General features: G+C 46.0%; 1 protein-coding gene across 3 annotated transcripts in view; it reads left to right on the top strand.

Moving 5' to 3' along the window:
• Positions 1 to 18,799, top strand: part of LOC141920567 (sodium/potassium/calcium exchanger 3) — a 282,625-nt gene that overhangs the window by 14,535 nt on the left and 249,291 nt on the right. For 2 of the 3 annotated variants that reach the window (XM_074817520.1, XM_074817527.1), the window contains exon 2: positions 15,736 to 15,873. The gene's annotated coding sequence lies outside the window, so the exon portion shown is untranslated. Of the gene's footprint in view, positions 1 to 15,735; positions 15,874 to 18,799 lie in introns of those variants that run through there. The other variant, XM_074817519.1, reaches the window with a different exon arrangement.

Genomic DNA, 18,799 nt, shown 5'->3' with positions numbered 1-18,799 from the left:
ACTCATGGAGTTGTGGTCAATGGCTTGATGTCCAAGTGGAGAGAGGTGATGAGTGGCATTCCTCAGGGGTACGTGTTGGGATTGGTGCAACATCTTTGTTGGTGACGTGGACAGTGGGATTGAGCGCACCCTCAGCAAGTCTGTCCATGACACCAAGCTGTGTGGTGTGGTCAACACACTGGAGGGAAGGGATCCATCCATAGGGACCTGGACAGGCTTGAGAGGTGAGCCCATGCAAACCTCATGAAGTTCAACAAGGCCAAGTGCAAGGTCCTGCACATGGGTTGAGGCAATCCCAAGCACAAATACAGCTGGGCGATGAGTGGATTGAGAGCAGCCCTGCAGAGAAGGACTCAGGGGTATTGGATGGAAAACTGACTATGAGCCAGTACTGTGCGCTTCCAGCCCAGAAAGCCAACTGTATCCTGGGCTGCATCAAGAGAAGTGTGGCCAGCAGGTCGAGGGAGAGGATTTTTCCCCTCTACTCTGCTCTTGTGAGACCCCACCTGCAGTACTGAGTCCAGCTCTGGGGTCCCCAGCATAAGAAGGACATGGACCTGCTTGAGCGGGTCCAGAGGAGGCCATGAAGATGATCAGGGGCTGGAGCACCTCCCTTCTGAGGACAGACTGAGGGAGTTGGCGTTGTTCAGCCCAGAGAAGAGAAGGCCTCAGGGAGACCTTATAGCGGCCTTCCAGTACTTAAAGGGGGCTACAGGAAAGATGGGGAGGGACTCTGTATCAGGGGGTGTAGGGATAGGACAAGGGGTAATGGTTTTAAACTGAGAGAGAGTGGATTTAGTTTAGATATAAGGAAGAAATTCTTCACTGTGAGGGTGGTGAGACACTGGCACAGGCTGCCCAGAGAAGCTGTGGCTGCCCCCTCCCTGGCAGTGTTCAAGGCCAGGTTGGACGGGGCTTTGAGCAGCCTGGTCTAGTGGAAGGTGTCCCTGCCCATGGCAGGGGGGTTGGAACTAGGTCATCCTTAAAGGTCCCTTCCAACCCAAACCATTCTATGATGATTCTGTGATTCTTGGAGCCCATTTGTGGCAGCTGTAGACCACATCTGCATGCTGACCAGTGGCGGGGAACAGGGTTGAGTGAAGGACCACAAGCACTGTGAAACATCTAAAACGCTGTGTGTGGGGTGCAAGCCTTCACAGCCTTTCCTGAGCTCCTCATGGCTCTTTCTGCTGCTCTTGCTATCCAGTGTTAAATTTAGCCCCACGCGCTGGGAACAAAAGAGATTCATGAGTGTAGGGAAGAAGGCACAGCATCAATTATGAGGCCAGTGGCTGCCCTTCAGCATGTTATAATCTGTGATAAAAGTTGAGTTTCATGGGTTTTCTGAATAGATACAGAAAAAGGGGAAGTTTTGCCCATCCACAAGGCCTAAATTCACATCTGTGTCCCTAACTGCTCATTTCATATTTCCCATCTCTTTCACGCTCTCACTTAATTATGTTTTATTCCCCGTTCTTACACAAGTTCCACTGCAATTTTACCTGTGCCAGCGTAGCAGGTAGTTAATGAGACGCCTTAGTGCAAGGCCTGGGAGATTTGTGAGGGTTGCAAGTCCAGCCAGCCCTCCTGTGTATCTGTCCAGGTCTCTCACTGGGGTTTCCTGCTTTGTACTTCCTTGTCTGGCTATCAGTGAGTTTTCCCAATTTCACAGCATGTGAAGAGTGCTTTTAGGGAGCAAATCCAGATTCAGTAATCATACAGTGGAGTTAAATATCAGAGCTGATGTATTCTCTCGGGCTGATACCTTGTCTCCATATTGCGAAGTGCTTAGCATGTTTCCAGCAGGATGGAAGCAGTAAATAATAATGATTAAACAAATAACAGTTACAGATTTATGTAGTGTTGCAGGGAAACACAAGGGGAAAAGAGCTGTAAGGCAAAGTGAACGGAGAAATAGTCTTTTTAACTTGAAAAACATGTTTGTATTGATATTGGACACAAAAGCTCCCTTTTCCCTCTTTCTTGTTTATATTTTGCAAGATCCATTTTTTTGCTTTATCTTTTGTGTAGAAAAGCATGAAAAAAACCCCCTCTTCTGCTCCTTTGTGATGGCTCCCCTATCATCAGAGCATTCTGGTGTTTAGATACCAGACTGGGAGCCAGGGCTTATGACAGTCTTTTTTTTTTTTTTTCTTTCTTTTGTGAAAGGGGTGGCTTATTTTTAGTGCTTGCAACACCCAGCTCACTGGACAGACACAGCAGGCCTGTTCCATCCATCATCCGTGGGAAGGTCGCATTCACTGAGGGAACAGGATCTGCTTCTGCTCTTTGTGTGTTTCTCTCATCTGTTCCATTTCTGGCCATTTATTCCTTCTCTGCAGCCCCTGTGAGGTGAGGCAACCCAAGGGCCATGTCCTTTGGGGCAGCTAGCTCCAGGCTTCCAGCTTCTTCAGCTTCATTGCTGTGGTGCAGCGATGGAGGATGGACTCTGAACCTAGCTGGGCGAGGGGTGCCAGAGGCTCTGGTGGGAGCTGGCACAGAGGGGTGCAAAAGAGGTGGAGTCGTTGATTCTGCACAGATTCTGCCCTTCCTCATCTGAGGACCTCACCTTGCTGTGCTGTGGGTCAATTTACACCCTTAGGACTTGTATCCTGAGCTGTTTGTTGTCTGTTCAGGTAGCGGCAGTTCCCAGAGGAGCAACTTGTTCCTTGGACACAGCAGAGGAAGGGCACATCTTTCTGGGGTGCAGGTCTGAGCCACCCCATCCCTCTTGGCAGGGAGCTCATCCCTGGAGCCTGGAGACCTGCGCTGCTGGTGACGCTGCGGGTGCTGGCTGTCTGGGACTCGGGTGCGTTCGGCCATGGATCCTGCAGAGGCTGCTGCCCTCCAGTACCTTCTCAGGAGACGCTGCTTTCGGGTGCAGGGTCCTTTCTGCTGGGATTCCCACCAGCCTTGGCCTGCTGCCTGTCCCACTGATCTTTAGGTGGGCGAAGCAGGTGCAAACAGTGGGCTCTGGGCTTGCAGGGTAAATTCAATACTGATTGTGCAGGCAAACCTGCAAGTGTGACAGTTTTAATACATTTTAGAATTTAACTGGGAAAAAAGGTCACGGTTTCTTTACCTTTTTGCAGGGGCAGGGGGGAAGAACTGCTGTGTTTCTTTTCCCAGCATGTCTTTTTGATATTTTCCAACTAAATTTAATTCTGCAGAATTATATATAGCTAAAAATGTAAAAGGGGACAAACCAAACCAAAATAAAATATTTTAGTCCAGGTTGTCTAAAACATTTCATCTGACCCAAAACCGTCTTTCCTCCCACCGTGTCAGCTCAGAATTAGGAGAGAAATACATAAATGTGGGGGAAAGGAGCAGTGAATGTTCAGCTCCTAAGCAAAAAACCCTCAGTCAAACCCCAGGTATTTGCCCCTGTCACATGGGTTTGGAATACAACTCATTTTTCACTGCATTTTAAAAGGTAAATATCTCCTCCAGAGAATTACACTCTCAATGCAACACATTACCCTATCTGTTTGATAGCAGCGAGGATCTCACTCACTGCTTTTTCAGCCATGTAAGATCTTGATTTCCAGGGTCAAACAGCCACAGGATCTTGGAACTGTAAAAAAAGTACTGTTACTGACGGAAGATCAATTTTAGGTTATTTTTAATTCATTGTTGCTAAGTTTTCCCTTGCTGTCTATCATGAAGAAAGAAAATAGCAATGCGTGAGTTTGATACAGTAACCTGGGATGACCTGGGTGACTTGTGGTGCAACCACCTGTAACACACTGTTATTGCTGCAATTCTTGCCCTTTGTTTCTTTTCCTCTGCTCTGAAGTCAGAGGGACCTTTTTTGCTGGTTTCACTGCTCCATCCAAAGCCCATGTTTTGTTTTTGCCTGGGGAGATTTTGAACAGCGCTTTTGGATTGCCAGGAGCCAGGAGGCTTGGTAAATTGAGTTGAGGAAGTTGCTGACACAGGAAGTGAGCTCAGAGTTTTGGTGAAATGCAGAAAAAGGAAAGAGCAGGGAGTCTGAATGCACTTGGGATTGCCCAGCGTCCCCTGCAGGGAGCAGGGCAAGGAGCGTGGCTCAGAGGGGATGCTTGGGAAGGAGCTTGGAGCAGGGAGAGGAGCTGCAGTGAGGACATGTTAGGGATGGGGTATTTATTGTCCATCTTCCTTTTATGCCTCTGAAAACATCCTCTCTGTTTATTATGGGATGAGGGAGGGGGAAGTGCTGGTATCTATAGCAGGGTAATGCAAAGGATGCTGCTTTACCTACCCCTGAAGCTAACCTCTACAACAGCCACAGAAGCAAAACCCTGCAAAAGCAGGGTTTTCTGGACAGTATTAAGAGATTGTTCCATTTTTGGAATGTCACAGGGCAAAAGAAACGAGCAACAGCTCTGTCAGGAAAGATGTACTGTGCCAGGGCACAGTGGAAATCACGCCTGGCAGACAGCAGCTGCCAAGCAGCAGAGATAATATCAACAGTGTCCAGACCTTCCATTTGTAACAGGTGAGATGTTAATGAAATGAGAGTGCCAGCAGAAGAGTTACGATACCCCTGAGAAATTAAAGTAGAGAATCAGGCTAAAAATACTGAGTGCTGTTGTGTAGATCAGTAGGAAACTGTCACCTTGAGTACCACATGTGGTTTAAGCAGGGGCATAGAGGAGTGTCCAAGGAAAAACTACGAAAATTATTAGGAGCATGAAAAGATTATCATAAGAAGAAAAACGCTGTTTAGTTTAGAGAGGAGCTGTATCACAGGAAGTATGGTAGGGAGATTTTAAAAGTATTTTTTACCAGCTGCTAAACTGTTCCTTTTGTACTTATGTGTAAAACAGGAAGGGAATGGTCAATTTAATGGTCAGGCTGATAGGAGTAGTAAAGAAAACATAAATTTCTGCACAGACTGGTAATGAACAATCAAGGAAGCCTGGAATAATCACATATCCAATGACAATTTTTGGCACAAGACAGTGAACAGGAAAGTTTGTCTTCAGTTAACTAAGCCTAAGCCCAGATACTGTTCAGGATGGTGGAGAAGTGCATGCAGAAATCCATGGGTTCTCATGGAGTCTGTGCACTACCCAAAAGGTGAGTTATACCTTATGGTTGGTGTGAGGTGGAGGTGTTTTGCTGACCTGGAGAACTAGTAAACCTAACAAGAGCTTGCTTTTTAATGGTTAGATTTTTTTTTTTTTTTAAACCCTCCTGTTTATTTGTAAATAAAAACCTGTATCAAAATGCCTGTTTTATAAGAATATGAAATGTCGCAGAGCTCATAAATTTAGTTATTGCATCTCCATCCTGCTACGAATTGTACAAATGTGTAGGGAGAAACAGGTCTTGTGCAGAGCTGAAGCAGGTGGAGTATGAAATTGGTGACAGAGACAGCGAGCATTTGGTTAAGGTCACAGCAAGTTTATGGCAGAGTGGGAATTAAACTTCAGTCTCTTCAATCATTGCCTCATGCTTTGACTATGGGCTCCAGTTTGTGTGTGACTTACCTTTGCTTTGCCCAGACTGGGAGGGGAGTTTTGGTAGTAATTTCTTTTTAAATGCTGCAGTGAGCAGTAGAAGATTTAATGTCTTGCAAAGATAGTTTGCTGTGTAAAGCGCTGCAGGTGCTGCCCAGCACCCTCACCCACCATGTGAGTGGTACCACCAGCACCCATGGGTGCCAGCCACAAGCACGGGGTGCTCCAGGTGAAGGGCATTCGCATGTTGCTTCCTCTTCCAGGTGCCTCTGCAGAGGTCAGTGGAGTGACACGAGCCTCTGGCTGGGCTGGACCATCACCTGAAGTGACTGAAAGCTTGATGAGCAATCGCTGTCCTGAGTGGGTTTCTACAAAGCCCTGCCTGACCTTAAAGTTTTCTTTGCCTTCAGGGTGGGAGCAGAGGATGACTCAAGCAGAACGCATGTGAAAATTTCACTTTCAGATGGTAGGTAGCTTTTCAGAGTTAAAATAAGCCCACAGTCACATTTTTTACTGTTCTTCGTGTTGTGCTGTGAGAGCTGTAGAGCTGTCATTTGATCTTCAGAGCATGCTCTGCCTTCCTGATGGGCAGCTGGGCTCTGTTTGGAGCACTGCTCCCAACTGTGGCTCGGAAGTGCCTGTGATGGCTGGGAGAGGCAGAAGCTTTTGGGGGTCCTGGATGGGCTCACGTGCTTTTTACGGGCAGAGAGCTGGTGAGCCTCTGCCTGGAGGTGTGTGGGAGCCACGTCTGGCTTGGCAGAGAGGACCAGGAGGCGAGATATGTGCACTGGAGTGTGGAGTCTGCGTTGTTCTCAGATGGTTACCTGGTCTTCTGCCTCACCCCTCTGAAGGCGCACATGAGGAAAGAGGGGTACAGAGGCAGTATTTTGTGATACTGTGTGGTGTGTTTGAGGTTGGGACAGGTTTCTGGGCTCAGAGAGTCAACCTCTCCGATATCTCTGAAGGAATCTTCAAACTAGCAGAGAGAAGGATCGGTTTGGACAAAGACTGTCTGTGTGGTCACTGCTGGTGGGAGAACAGGAGAACTTGTGGTTCATCCATCTAGGCCTGTGATCCCCCTCTAAGACTAGGTTGGATCTTTAATCAAGGTTGCATTTACTTCTGTAGCAGAGAGGCATTTAATTGTATCTGGAGGTTTTGTGGGGGCTGCACTTTTTTTCTGCTGGTGATCACATAGAAAATAGTGATAAATGGGGGAGAAAGTTACTGGTGTGTGTATGTGGTAAGAATTTAGACCTTGTTTCTGCCCCTTTTTGGCTGCGTGTAGGAACTTAGATTCAGGCGTTGGTGCCTCACCTGTTAGCCAAAAGGTGAACTCATGTGGGGTGGTGTCCCCTGGAGCTCCTCAGCCCTACCTCAACAAATAATGAGGGCAGAGGAAGTCAGGGAGCAACGGATGCTTTGCCTGGGTGGAGGATGGCTGGGCACTGGTCTCTGCTCTGGTTAAAACTTAATGACCTCTTCCAGAGGAGCAGCTTCCATGGTAATATCTTCCCTGATGGGTGGAGCCTGTCTTAGGCAATTGGGAGAGCTGCCCTGTGTTACCTGGGGAAGAGTCGAGCCTGCCACCCCCCCTCCCTGTCCCTGCCGCATCTTCTGCTCATGGGGCCTTGTGGCATCAGTGCTGCTCTCTTGTTGTTACTGTGTGGTTTTTCAGTTTGTTTGTTGTGACTGGCCCTTGAGTCACTGTGTAGTGATGAAACTGAAAAATCAAAAGTGCTTCATTTTACCAAAATTTGTTTTTCTGCTCTCCTTTACACAATTGCCTTGAAACAGGGAGAAGGCTCAGGGACAGAGGTACAACGCAGCAGAGGGCTGTTGCTGGTGGAGGGGAATTTGTATGGAGGAGCTGGTAGGAAGGCAGGCTGTGGGAGGGGTGTGAAGGGAAGGAGGAGGCGGCAGCTCAACTGGGAAGGTCTGGGAGCGGTGCTGTGCACCAGGACCAGCTGGGTAAGAGGTGCTGGTAAGGCTGCAGGGTCAGTTCCCTGGAGAAGATGTGGAGCATCTAGGGAGAATGTAGTCACAGGGGTCTGGCTGAGCTTGATGGCTGTTGGCTGGGGAGTGATTCTTGAGAAATGAGTTATGAGACTTGGGATAGGAGAAATCCTGTAAGTCTTCATCTGCCAAAGCCACCAGTCTTTTTCCATGGGGATTTGCAGAAGTGGTGAGGAGGAGGTGGTCTCTGGACATGGGACCAGGTGCTGCTCAGCAGCAGGGAGTCCATCTGGGCTTTCCATCCAGCTCTGTCTCCCATTGCATGTCTTGCCTCACCTGACAGATGTCCTGGTGCTCTGAAAAGTCACGCTCACCATCAAAATACTTCCGCAGTGCCTGCTTGCTCCAGGACCTTCAGGTCACCTCTCGTTACTATTTGCAGGGCTGTGAGGACTCTTCCTTAGCTGCTGCCTTTGTCTTGATGGCGGATCTCAGGGCTGGGCAGTGTGTGGAGGCAGAGCCCGGGCATTGTGGGAGTAGAGAGCTGCTGGTACCTGGCTTTGCTGCTCCTCCTGCAGTGCTGCTCGCCAGCCTGTCTGCAGTCTTCCTCAAGCAAGCTGTTCTCCCACTCTACACCTGAATCTTCTGCTCTGCCATCCAGTTAGGTCCAGAGGCCTTTGGTGCAGGGACCCTCTCCCATTTATTAAGTGCCTGTAACTTGTCTCTGGCCTCTGTGCCCTACTCATGTTATACAAGTATTAACAGCGGTGGTGGATTGTGAGTGCACTTCCCCAACCCTTGTGCACCTTTTCATGTAGGTCAGTATGTGTGGAAATACAGCTTTGAAATCAGATCTAAGGAACAGGCTACTCTTCAAAGCCAGGTGTAGGGTTTCTGGGGTTTTTTTCTTCCCTTGAGGATGCTCTATTTATGGTCTTTGCTGCTGATTTTGAAAGGAAAGCATCTCCCAAATCAGCCTACAAAGAAAGATAATCCATTTATGAAATGCTTATGCAATCCCGAGCTCAAGATTATCATGTGACAATCAGCGGCAGATCTGATTGCGCGAGTTGAAACCCATGTACTGGGACTGACTGGACGCTTACCTGCAGGTTTGGGGGCAGCAGGACAGAGACATGGAAGGGCAGCTCTGGAGCAGTGCTACAGTTAATTTAACTGAGTCTTGCTCTGCAAAGAGGGTTTGCCTGGTCTGTCTTGAGGTAACCACGCCACTGCTCCCCACCTCTGCTGCTGGCTTAACACGGGAGCTTGTGCTTGGTTGTTCCAGCTTTTTTCTTCCCCAGAAATATTTCCCAGTTGTATTCACTGTAGGAAAATCTCAGGGAGAGGGAGATAATACAGCTAGTTGAAAGGGGTGTGTGTGAAACCAACCCTCCAAAACCGCTGCCATTAAAAGAATAGATAAAAGGGACAGTCAAGAGAGAAGGGAGGGCAAGCATATTTCAGAAAAGCTGTGCTGTTTTTGGCTTCGGCCAGCAGGAGCTAGCAGTTTGCATAGAAAGTGGTTTATTGCCAGTGAGCGCTGGGGATACCTGCCAGCTCTGCCAAGCCATTAGCAGCAATGCATTATGCTCATGAAAGGCTGTGGTGACAGATCTGTCCCTTTGGCTGGGCCAGCCTCTGGCCTGTCAGCTCCTCACTGCTCCAGCTCACTGCTCACGAGCACCTTTCATCTTCATTGCATTTCTGGGCTTCAGCATTATTGGGCCAAATCCTCCACTGCCAGTTTCCGCACCAAAGTTCAAGGAGTTATCCCAGTTTCCCCCAGCTGAACATCATGCCTGGGTATCTTTTAATCCCCCTCTATTAATCTGAAGTTGTCTTGTCCTCTGACTTAACCCCGTCTTGGATGAGGCTGTGATACACTTGTGCCAAGTTACTGCCGTACGCCAGCCTGATCTGGGAGAGCTTTCCATGACCTTTCCCTAGCAAACCTCAAGACCCTGATTTATCCAATCACCTTACTCTTGACTTTTTCTTTGTTGTTTTCCACTAATTAGAGGGTAACAGATGTTTTTGGAGGCTTGGATGAAATGACCTGGTCACTTCATGCCTTCTGATCTCAGATGCTAAAAAGTCTCTCTCCCTCATGCAGTGGCATACTCTTAGAGGAGAGGCTGTATGTATGCATTAAACACTTGGCCTCGTGCTTAGTATGAGCTCCCTGTCTTTGCTAGTTGTGCACTTAGTGCAATGTGTAGGTCAGGGGCTGCTTGCACATGGTGCCATGCAGAGTGGTGTCCCCTCCCGTCTAGAGCCACTCAGTGCTACTGGGGCAGAAATAATGGACAATCCTAACAAAGGGGGCAGTTGCGCTCATTTTTGTCACAATAAAAAGATTTAAGAGAGTTTTCTTCATCTGTGTATGTGTGTTAAGTAAGCCTGTGTGAAAATAGTCTTTGCTGGGGAGCCTTGTGGCTGAGTGCAAGACAGGTAACTTGACATCAGTGTAAAACCATTGTCTCCCCTAACCTGTATCTCGCCTTTCAGAGGTGAGTTTGGGTGTTCTTGTCTCCTTCAGTTGTCTAAGGCGTATTGGCTAGCTGTGTGAACATCCCCCTGAGCTCTGCATCGGGTTGCTTTGGCCCTGCTAGAAACTGGATGTCCGCTCAAAGGTTCTGCGGTGTTTCTGGCTCACTGGGGTTCCTGTGCCTTGATGCTGAGAGTAAATACACTTCTCCGAGATGAGTGTGCAACTGGGGAACATTGGGATCTTTTATAGCATTATAAAGTAGTATTCTTCATGCTGAAAAGTGCAGATAGGATTTGTTTAGCTGTGTTTTCTGCTAACTCCAGCAGAGGAACTCCAGCCAGAGCCATCTGGAATAGTGTAAGGAGCTCCTGAGTTCCCACGTGGAGATCTGGGTCACACACAGAGTGTTTTCAGAAGTTCTGAACAATTTGATTAGTTCTTCTTTCCACTCTGTTTCATTTTCGTGATCATAAGTAGAACAGATCAACAAGCTTGATAGAGAGCCTGTTCTCATCAGACTGCCACCCCAACTTGGCAGGGGCGGGAGCTCCCAGCAAACACACACTAATGTGCTCCCTGTCTTATTTAAAGAGACACTGCCAGTGGAAATGTGCTGTCTGCATTGTCTTATTTGTATTGTGAAATGCAGTATAGGCACAAAGACAGGGAAAAATGACTTGTATTCTTATTGACCATGGGAATATCTCTGGGACGAAGCACAAATAAAGCTCTTCAGAACCTGGATTCTGAGTCTGTAATGTAAAACTGGCGCTGGGTAATTGGAGTTGTGGAAAATACCTTGTGGTGACATTCAGTGCTTAAAACAATAATTCACCCACTTTGAAACATGCTGTGGTACAGAACTTTGGAAAAACTCTTTATTGTAGCAAAGTTTTTAAAGATGTCACAGTATTATTTTTTATAAAGCCAGTAGTTAAAGCATTAATAAGAAAAATGTCTAATCTATATACTGGTCTGAACAAAATGACTATGTAGCTAATGGAAGATGTCTTTACCTCTGCTGAGAAAATTAAAAAAATTTTTTTGACATGTTTCCCATTAAAAATCATCCAACTGCATTTTCAAAAAGAAAACTGTTAGCTTTCTTTTTATAACCTTTCCTACTTTTCCTTGGAAAGAAGTTTTGGTTATTCCTTGCTGTTCTCATAGCTCCTCTGCAGAATATCAGATTTTTGTTCTACATTTTGCTGGCTGTGATTTAGTGTATGTTGAAATCAAAGGATGGGGCCCTTGTTTGGTGACATAAGGGCCCAGGCCCCATAGCCTTTGGCAGCTGATGTGAAGCTTCCAGTCAGTGTCAGTTTTGCCTTAGAACAGGTGAATAAAGCATTGTAAGATACCATCTGAAATGAGAAGCCAGCAGCACATGTTGTAAAAGATTTGTTCTCAAAAGAGAATTTGCGATTGTTGCATTTGCCTTTTTGCAACTGTCCTGGGGACGTGATTGTGTAATATTTATAGATCAGAACATGCTTGTGCCTTTCCCACACGTGAGCCCAAGGTGCTGGTGCTCCTGCTGCCGGTGTTGTGACAACCCAAGGGGAGACCTGGCCAGTGTGGACAGGAAGGGGCCAAGGAAGCCAGAGTGGGTCCGGCCACCTGGCCGTGGTGGTGGTGGCATGCTGTTCACGCAGCCCTGTCACGGTGGGATGCTATGGTCAAGGTGATGTCCCTGGTGCTGGGTGCTGCAGCACTTCTTGGTGGTGGTGGTTCTGCCTTGTGCCTGTGCCAGCACCTAAAGCAGGAAGAGATGCTGCCAGGCCAAAACGGTGGTGCCCCTGCATCCAATGGGATGCGCAAGGTCCCTATTTTATAGGCCGCCATGCATGAAGGGTTAAACTGCAGCTGACAGTCGGTTCCTCTTTCACTGAATCTGCCAAAACATGAATCCAGGTTTGAGTTGTTTTCTTCAGGGGCTGACGGGAGCATGGCCTGTGCTCATAGGGTAGGTGTTGAGCTGCCTCCGGCCATGCTGCAGGGAGGCCAGTGCTGGCAAGCAGGGATAAGTTAGCCCTGTTTAATTATCATAAAATGTCCTTGTTAGGAAGATGAAAATCTTGATGTGTCCCTATTTTCACAGGGAAATCCTTGGAAGGTCAAACCTTTGAGAAAGCATCTCCTTTCATCTATAACTTCTATTTTCTATTGTTCTGTTGAGCCAAATGTGTTTTAGAGTGGAGATACCCAAGGTGGGATTTTGGTGTCAGTGGGTTACAAGTCCTGCAGTGAGATAGCTGACCCCCCGTAGACCTGGAGATACCAGAGAGCTTTTACTGGTATAAGTCACAGCCATCCCATCGAGTTCGGCCATGGACCAGTTCTGCTGCTATTTACGCTGATTTGTGTGAATGCTGAATGTAGCCTTTATAAACACTTTTATTGCCAAATTAAGCTCTTCCCCTTCCAAAGTCACCTCAAATGACTTTCTTCTTCTCTACCCCTTGCTTCAAAAAGTTTGCAGTCTGAGAGAGAAAGGCGTTGTGGGTGTGGAGGGAGCAGGAGAGGTTTCTGCAGGAACTTCTGGGCCGTTGCAGTCCTTGTGGGTTCTCCCTTGTGCCTTTCCTCCATGCAGCGACACACAATGAAGCATCGACCACTTGGAGAAGTGTCTCTGCTTTGAAAACAGCTTGTATGTGGAACTGAAACTGCTTAGCTTAGATTACCAGAGTATGTTTATTATTATGGGAGATGTTATTATGCCTGATGTTGCATTATTGCATGTGCTCCTGAGAAACACAGTCTGCTTCTATCAGTGATGTTTGTGCATGTTTAACTCACAGTTTAAGATTTTACCGGTGCTCACAGATTAAACAAACAGCATTCTCTGAAGTTTGTAAAGCATAGCAAGTACAAAGTACTTGAAGCTTCAGATCATACTTAGTTTACCAAGTTAAACACTGTTTGCTTAGAAAACAGGGGTGCTTAAGGCTGCTCATGCAGCTGTGGTTCTTTCCCCAAACATGCACACAGGCCAACTCCTGTGTGTCTTGGGGATGTCGGTCCCAGTCACTGCTCTGGGCCTGAGACGTGTATTTCCAGGCAGCCCCTTCCCAAGCGTTGCCTCCCTGCTGGTAGCATGACATGGGAGCTGCCCTGAGCAAACTATGATCTGAGCAAGACAGAGGAGCCTCAGGTTGGCCACCTCTCTCAGTGTAATGAGTCAGAAAACCTAACAAAAGAGTTGGGACCTGCAGAGAACCTTTTCCCTTATTCTTAAGCCTCTTCTGAGACATTGCCCCAAGATTTGAATCTCTGTTCCACTGCTCTTTGCTTGTGGTCTGTCTCCAGAGTGCTGAGCAAAACTGGGAATAGTTCATATTTAAAAGTGGTTTGAAGCCTCAAGCGTTGGGTGCAGACTCCAGCCTCTGCACAGACCCCTGGTGCTGTAAAGCCTGTCATTACCTTGTGGCCTCAAAACACCCAAGATGTTTGACAGAAAACTGCATGTTCTTCCCAGTGGGCAGGACAGGCAGGCCCTGCCACAGCCTGAGCACGTGCAGGAGATGGGCTGTGGACAGTATCAGGGATATGCGCTTGGGGAGTAACTTGAGTAGCAAAGTCCTTGTGAGAGGGCCTGTGTTCTGCTTGGTGGAAAGAAGATGGGTGGGTGGGTGGAAATCTCTCTCAAATGCTGTTTGTTACTAGATAGGCCCAAGGTCTCTGTTGCAAGATAGCTGATTTGGTGTGTATGCCTGTTTGAAGTGGATGCCTTGGCAGCTTAAAAAAAAAAGTTTTCTTCCTTCCTTGAATCTAAAACTACATAGGATCCATGGAACTGACACGTGAGCACGTGCTTTCAGCTAATTAGGCAGACATGACATGTCCAAGGCTGATGAGCCTTGTGCCAAGAATATCATGGAAATCAGCCAGCTGTTTTTGTTGACATTGCTAAAATAGAGTTTCACTTAGCAGCACAAAGGCAAAGCCAAAGGGGAGAGTAAAGCAAGGAGTCAGAAGTAATAAGACAAAGTACTGTGTTACTTTTTTGTAGGGTTACTTGCTGCACACTTGCACCTGAAACCACCCTGTGCCTTGCGAGTGTGCAGCTGAAACCAGTCCGTGTGCCTGGTGCATGAAGCAGCTATGGAGCAATTGCAGTTTGATGTGCTGTGCTGCTGATGGGAGCTGGGGGGTTGGTGCAATGTGTCTTCATGTTTATTACATGCAAACTGGTTTTGGTACCCAGTGAGTCAGCTCTTTAGTGTGCCCAACTCTTACTGCCTGCACTCGCTTCTCAATATTCACTTTTCAGTTCCTTGTGGCTTCTCAGTGGCAAAGTCCTGGTGCTGGCTACTTTCATCCTTTGCTTGAGTCGAAGATATGCCACTTCAGTCTCCTCATTTTATTACTCTTCGTTACTTTCTTGCCTTCCAGATGGTGATTCTTATTTCACTGGGTTGATGGCCAAGGAACAGAGTTTTAGGGTTTTTCTTGGTATTCTCAACAGCAATCCGGTGTAACACTGAAACTTTGTGTGATAGTGTACAGCTATTTTGCAGTCAGGTCTGGGTTTTGCTGGCAAAGAAACTGGTGAGCAAAATTAATGTAGCTGGTGTTGGAAAAATGTCAGTAAATGTACACAGCTTCTTGGTAGGAGGACGGGGTGTGGTAAGGAGTACACTCAGACCCCTGGTTTATCCCCTTTTTTCAGTTCTGTATAAAGTACATGCCCCTGATGTTTACAGACGTTTCCTAATGGCTGGAAGTATAGAGGACTACTGAAGCAACCTGGAAGCATGCTCTGGCTTCAGTTAGGTTGTGTTGGGTGGGAATAGCAGTGCAGTTGGGCTTAATAAGAAACATTTTGAGAATGAATACAGCTATACTCTCATAAAGGCGGTTCCATCAGTTGCTTTGTGCTCTGTGAGCAGAACCTGAAGGAAGCTGTAGATTTTGTGTTTATAAATGAATGCTTTCTAATGAATTGAATTGCTGCCGCCTGACCTGCAGTGACCATGTTCAGGAGCCTTTCCACCGATGTCATTGGACTTGGGCGCAAGATACTGAAATGGATCAAGATATTGAAATGGATCCCTATTGAGTACTTTGAAAATGACTGTTCAGGCTTTTATTACAAAACGTAATTTGAAAATGGCAATTGCTCCTATGCCTCAGCCCCCCCTGGGTTGCAGCCTCCCTACTGCCGTTTGCTGACACAGAGCAGGTTGCTGAGCTCTGCCTTTGCAGTCCTCAGAAACCTTTCACTCAGTTGGAGCAGAGCTTTCCTTACACCTGCATAGTGGTTTTTTGGTTCACAAAGACGCCTGCCTAACATTTGTGTCAAACACTCTATTTCTGAGGCCTAATTCAGCAGCAAAGAGGATTGTAATCCGAAACAGAAATGGTTTAAACGTTGTATAAGCATGTGCAAAATTCAGCAGAGTTTTGCTGGTACTTAACAGCAATGAAATGTCTACAGAAGTAATAAGCTGAGGGGGTTTATTTTTGTTGTGTGTGGTTGTTTGTGAGGTGTTTTTGTTGTTGTTTAGGTATTGGGGTTTTTTAACCAAAACAGTGGATGGTACTTCATCTGATTGAGTCTTCCAACTTCTTGTGAAACCGTAGATACTCTTCTGGTATGAACCTTCAAAGTTGTGGAGGAATGAACCCGACTCCGACGTTTTTGGGACTAATTGGGATGTGGAGCTAATGGTAGTGTACCTTTCCAGTGTGATTAGAAACACTGCTGTTTTCAACCCAAGGGATACTGGGTTTGCAATGCAGATGTTATGTTATGGCTGCTTCAAGCATTCAGAAGCAGAATCAGGAGTTGCCTTTCCTGTGCAGTCTCAAGTATCTACTACTCTTTTCCTTTAGGTTATGATGCCCTGAGCTATTCTGTGGAAAGTAATGACAAATGGAGCGGGAGACAGCTACTGCAAGCAAATGAGGAGAATGTGACTGATGTCCCAGAGGATGGGGGGCAGCCATACGTCAGAAATTGCACTGAACCAGGTAGGAATGAAAGGTGCTTCTGGCTCCTCAGTCTTACAGTTGGCTTTCTTACCTCCAGATGTCTGTATTGGTATCACCTTTACTGCCAAAAACTTGTGTACTTACTAATTTTTAAGTCAATAAACATGCTTGTTGTTTTCCTTGTATGTATGCAGCATATGGGTGTTGCAAACTCCCTCAGCAAATAGGGTTAAGAGGAGGGCCTGCTGTCAACTAGAGTACAAGACAATGTTTGATCATACTAATAGCCAAGTGCTGAGATCATAAGAAGCATGTCTTCTGTGGTTCTTACATAAACATCACAGGTAGTTCCAGTGGTGGGCTGTACGTAGCGATGATGTGTGCTAGTAGAATTATTAACTGAGAAATTAGTAGGTAGTCACATATTTAGTACAAGTACTTCTACCAGCAGTGGGCCCAAAGAAAACTAGTCTTCTGTGACTTGAGGTTGGCTTGATCTGCTGATGCAAAATAGGGCTTGGTTCATAATGTAGCTTTTTCCTCAGGTAGGGACCTTAACAGGGTGGTCCTCATCTCCTTGACTCCTGTTTTTATGAAACTCATAGGAACTCTGTGTCATTGAAACTCTGCTGGTCTGTTATATTTTGTTGAAGTCAGTTGGCATATTCAGAAGCTTTTGGGGGAGGTGAGCACAAACACGTTGTCTGTGTTCATATGCTTCGTGTGTCCCACTTCCTCAGGGATCCACCTGCAGCCAGGATTAAGGCAGATTGGGTAACGGGGGTTATTGAGCTGCAGGAGATGAGCTGTTTGTCAAGTCCTTGTACTTCTCCTCAAAGAGCCCCCTTCTCTGTAGAGGGACAGTTTTCTGTCCCATAGTTAAAAGGACAAACCACTTGCAACCCTGTACAAAAAAACTTTCCATGGACAATAGAAAAAAAGAACAAGATGGGGCGTCTTCTATTTACATCCAGTCTATTGCACTGTTATTATTTCTACCTAGATAGAAATCATAATATGTCACTATTAATAGAGAAAGCTTTATAAGCTGTTCAGTCCTGTTTTTTTTTTTTTTTTTTTTTCTTTCACAACAGAGCTTGGATGTCATTTCCTCAGAGTTCAGGGAGGGGAGGGGAAAGGTGTTTCTCCATTCTTCAGGACTTACATAGGTTACATGCCCCAAGAGAAATTCTAACAAATACAGTTCTTGCTGCACTTCTCTGCCTATAATTCTTCCTCCACTGTAATCCTTAACAGTTCTGAACAGATGGATGATTATAGTCTTTTTTAGACAGCAAAAACTAGTACAAAAATTCTTCTTGTTCAATATTTTACTTGTTTGCATATCTCCCATATAGTGCAGATCCAGTCTTACAGCCTTGCATCAGCGTCTGTAGTAGTCTTTCCCCCACCACTGTTGGTACATCAGCACCTGCTATCTCACCATCCTCAGCTATTTCTGCTGCCTTCATCAGATAAAGTGGCCCATAGGAAACGTATGGGATTTCATTTGTGGTGGGTGTTTTTTCTCCCCCTTTTCCTGAAGATAAAACATTAGTTACTGAGTACATTGTGTAGTGTTCAGAAGAGAGAAAGTAGAAATACCCTCGTGGATTACTGTCTTTTCTCTGAATTATCCATGATGTTACAACAGAATACATTCTGTAATAGCAAGCTGATTAAAAATATGGTAGAAAAGAAAGTAAAAGTAACAAAGTTCAGGTCCCGTGTGTTGTTTTTATGGATTTCATTAGGACCACCATCATAGTGTAAATGTAAATCATTAATGCTAGTCTGGACTGCAGTCAGAAATGTTTGAACAGGAGCAGGACTCTATTGAAGTGTCTGTGAAAGTTATCTGTTGACTTCAGTGGACTGCAGGCCACATGCAGAATACTTCAGTTCTGCTTTTCAGCAAATTGAGTAAAAGAGCTGGTAGAAGTGATGCTATAAATAGCATTGATAGGTCATCTTGTTCTGAATGATTTTTGTGCTGTATATGATGATGCAACATGAGAAAGCAAAGTGTTGTTAGTTGTACTTTGGGAAGAATTTCAGAATTTTCCATTTTGCCTGCAACTAAGAATGACACCAGGTTTCTGAATCCAGCACAAAATGGGCCACCAGTCATGAGTTCATACAACTTCATCCTGCTGCTCTCTTTCCTCTTGCTAAGAGTGAAACAGCCATTCAGGAGATTGAAATGGGACCTGATGGTGGAGTTGGGCTGCTGAGGTCAATCTAGTCTAATGCAAGTTTAGCCATCATTCCAGCAGATTAGGATGAGGAGACCTTCAGTGCAGTTCCTAACAGCAGCTTTCATGTTTAAAAGTATAGATAGGAATAGGACATTTCAAATTAATGTACAGCTCTGACACTGATAACTGTTCTTGTTAAACAAAGCTGATCAAAGGCTTGCTTCAATGTGCTTTCATGGCAGTACAGTTCTCCTTGCACTGGCTGTGTTAGTGCTGGATCAGGCCCCCAAATGGTGTCTAGCTCTGAAGCAACAATAGAGACCTGAACTAGTGCAGGAGTCAAGAAGCACTAGAGTTCACCAAGCGTGTCTGCCTTCTCTTAAGTGCTTGCCTATACAGTGCTGCTTGAGGAAATTGAGGTAATTTGGCTAAAATTGTGATGTTTCTGAGCATAATTCACTTGTGGTGCATAACCAAACTCTCGGGCGTCTGTTACTTGGGAATCAGAACTTAAACCTCCTTTAGCATCCCCACGGGACATGCACTTAGGTGCATTTGACCTTCAGGTGCTTCTCCTTCCCTTTGGCGACTATTGGTAGGAAAATGCTTCCTGAAAGGACTTTTTTTTTCTGCTTACTTCCAAAATTAAGTTGTATAAACATCTACAGCAAAAGTGAGTGTTTAGAAAAGCAGTTTCACCTCATCTGTTGGGGGAGGGAAATAAAGTGCCTCATTTTTAAGTGTTTTGTGGTTTTTTGCAACATTTG

This window comes from Strix aluco, chromosome 3 (assembly GCF_031877795.1).
Source record: "Strix aluco isolate bStrAlu1 chromosome 3, bStrAlu1.hap1, whole genome shotgun sequence".
Lineage (NCBI taxonomy): Eukaryota > Metazoa > Chordata > Aves > Strigiformes > Strigidae > Strix > Strix aluco.
The sequence above is the reverse complement of the archived record's forward strand: the minus strand, read 5'-3'. Positions and strand labels throughout refer to the sequence as shown.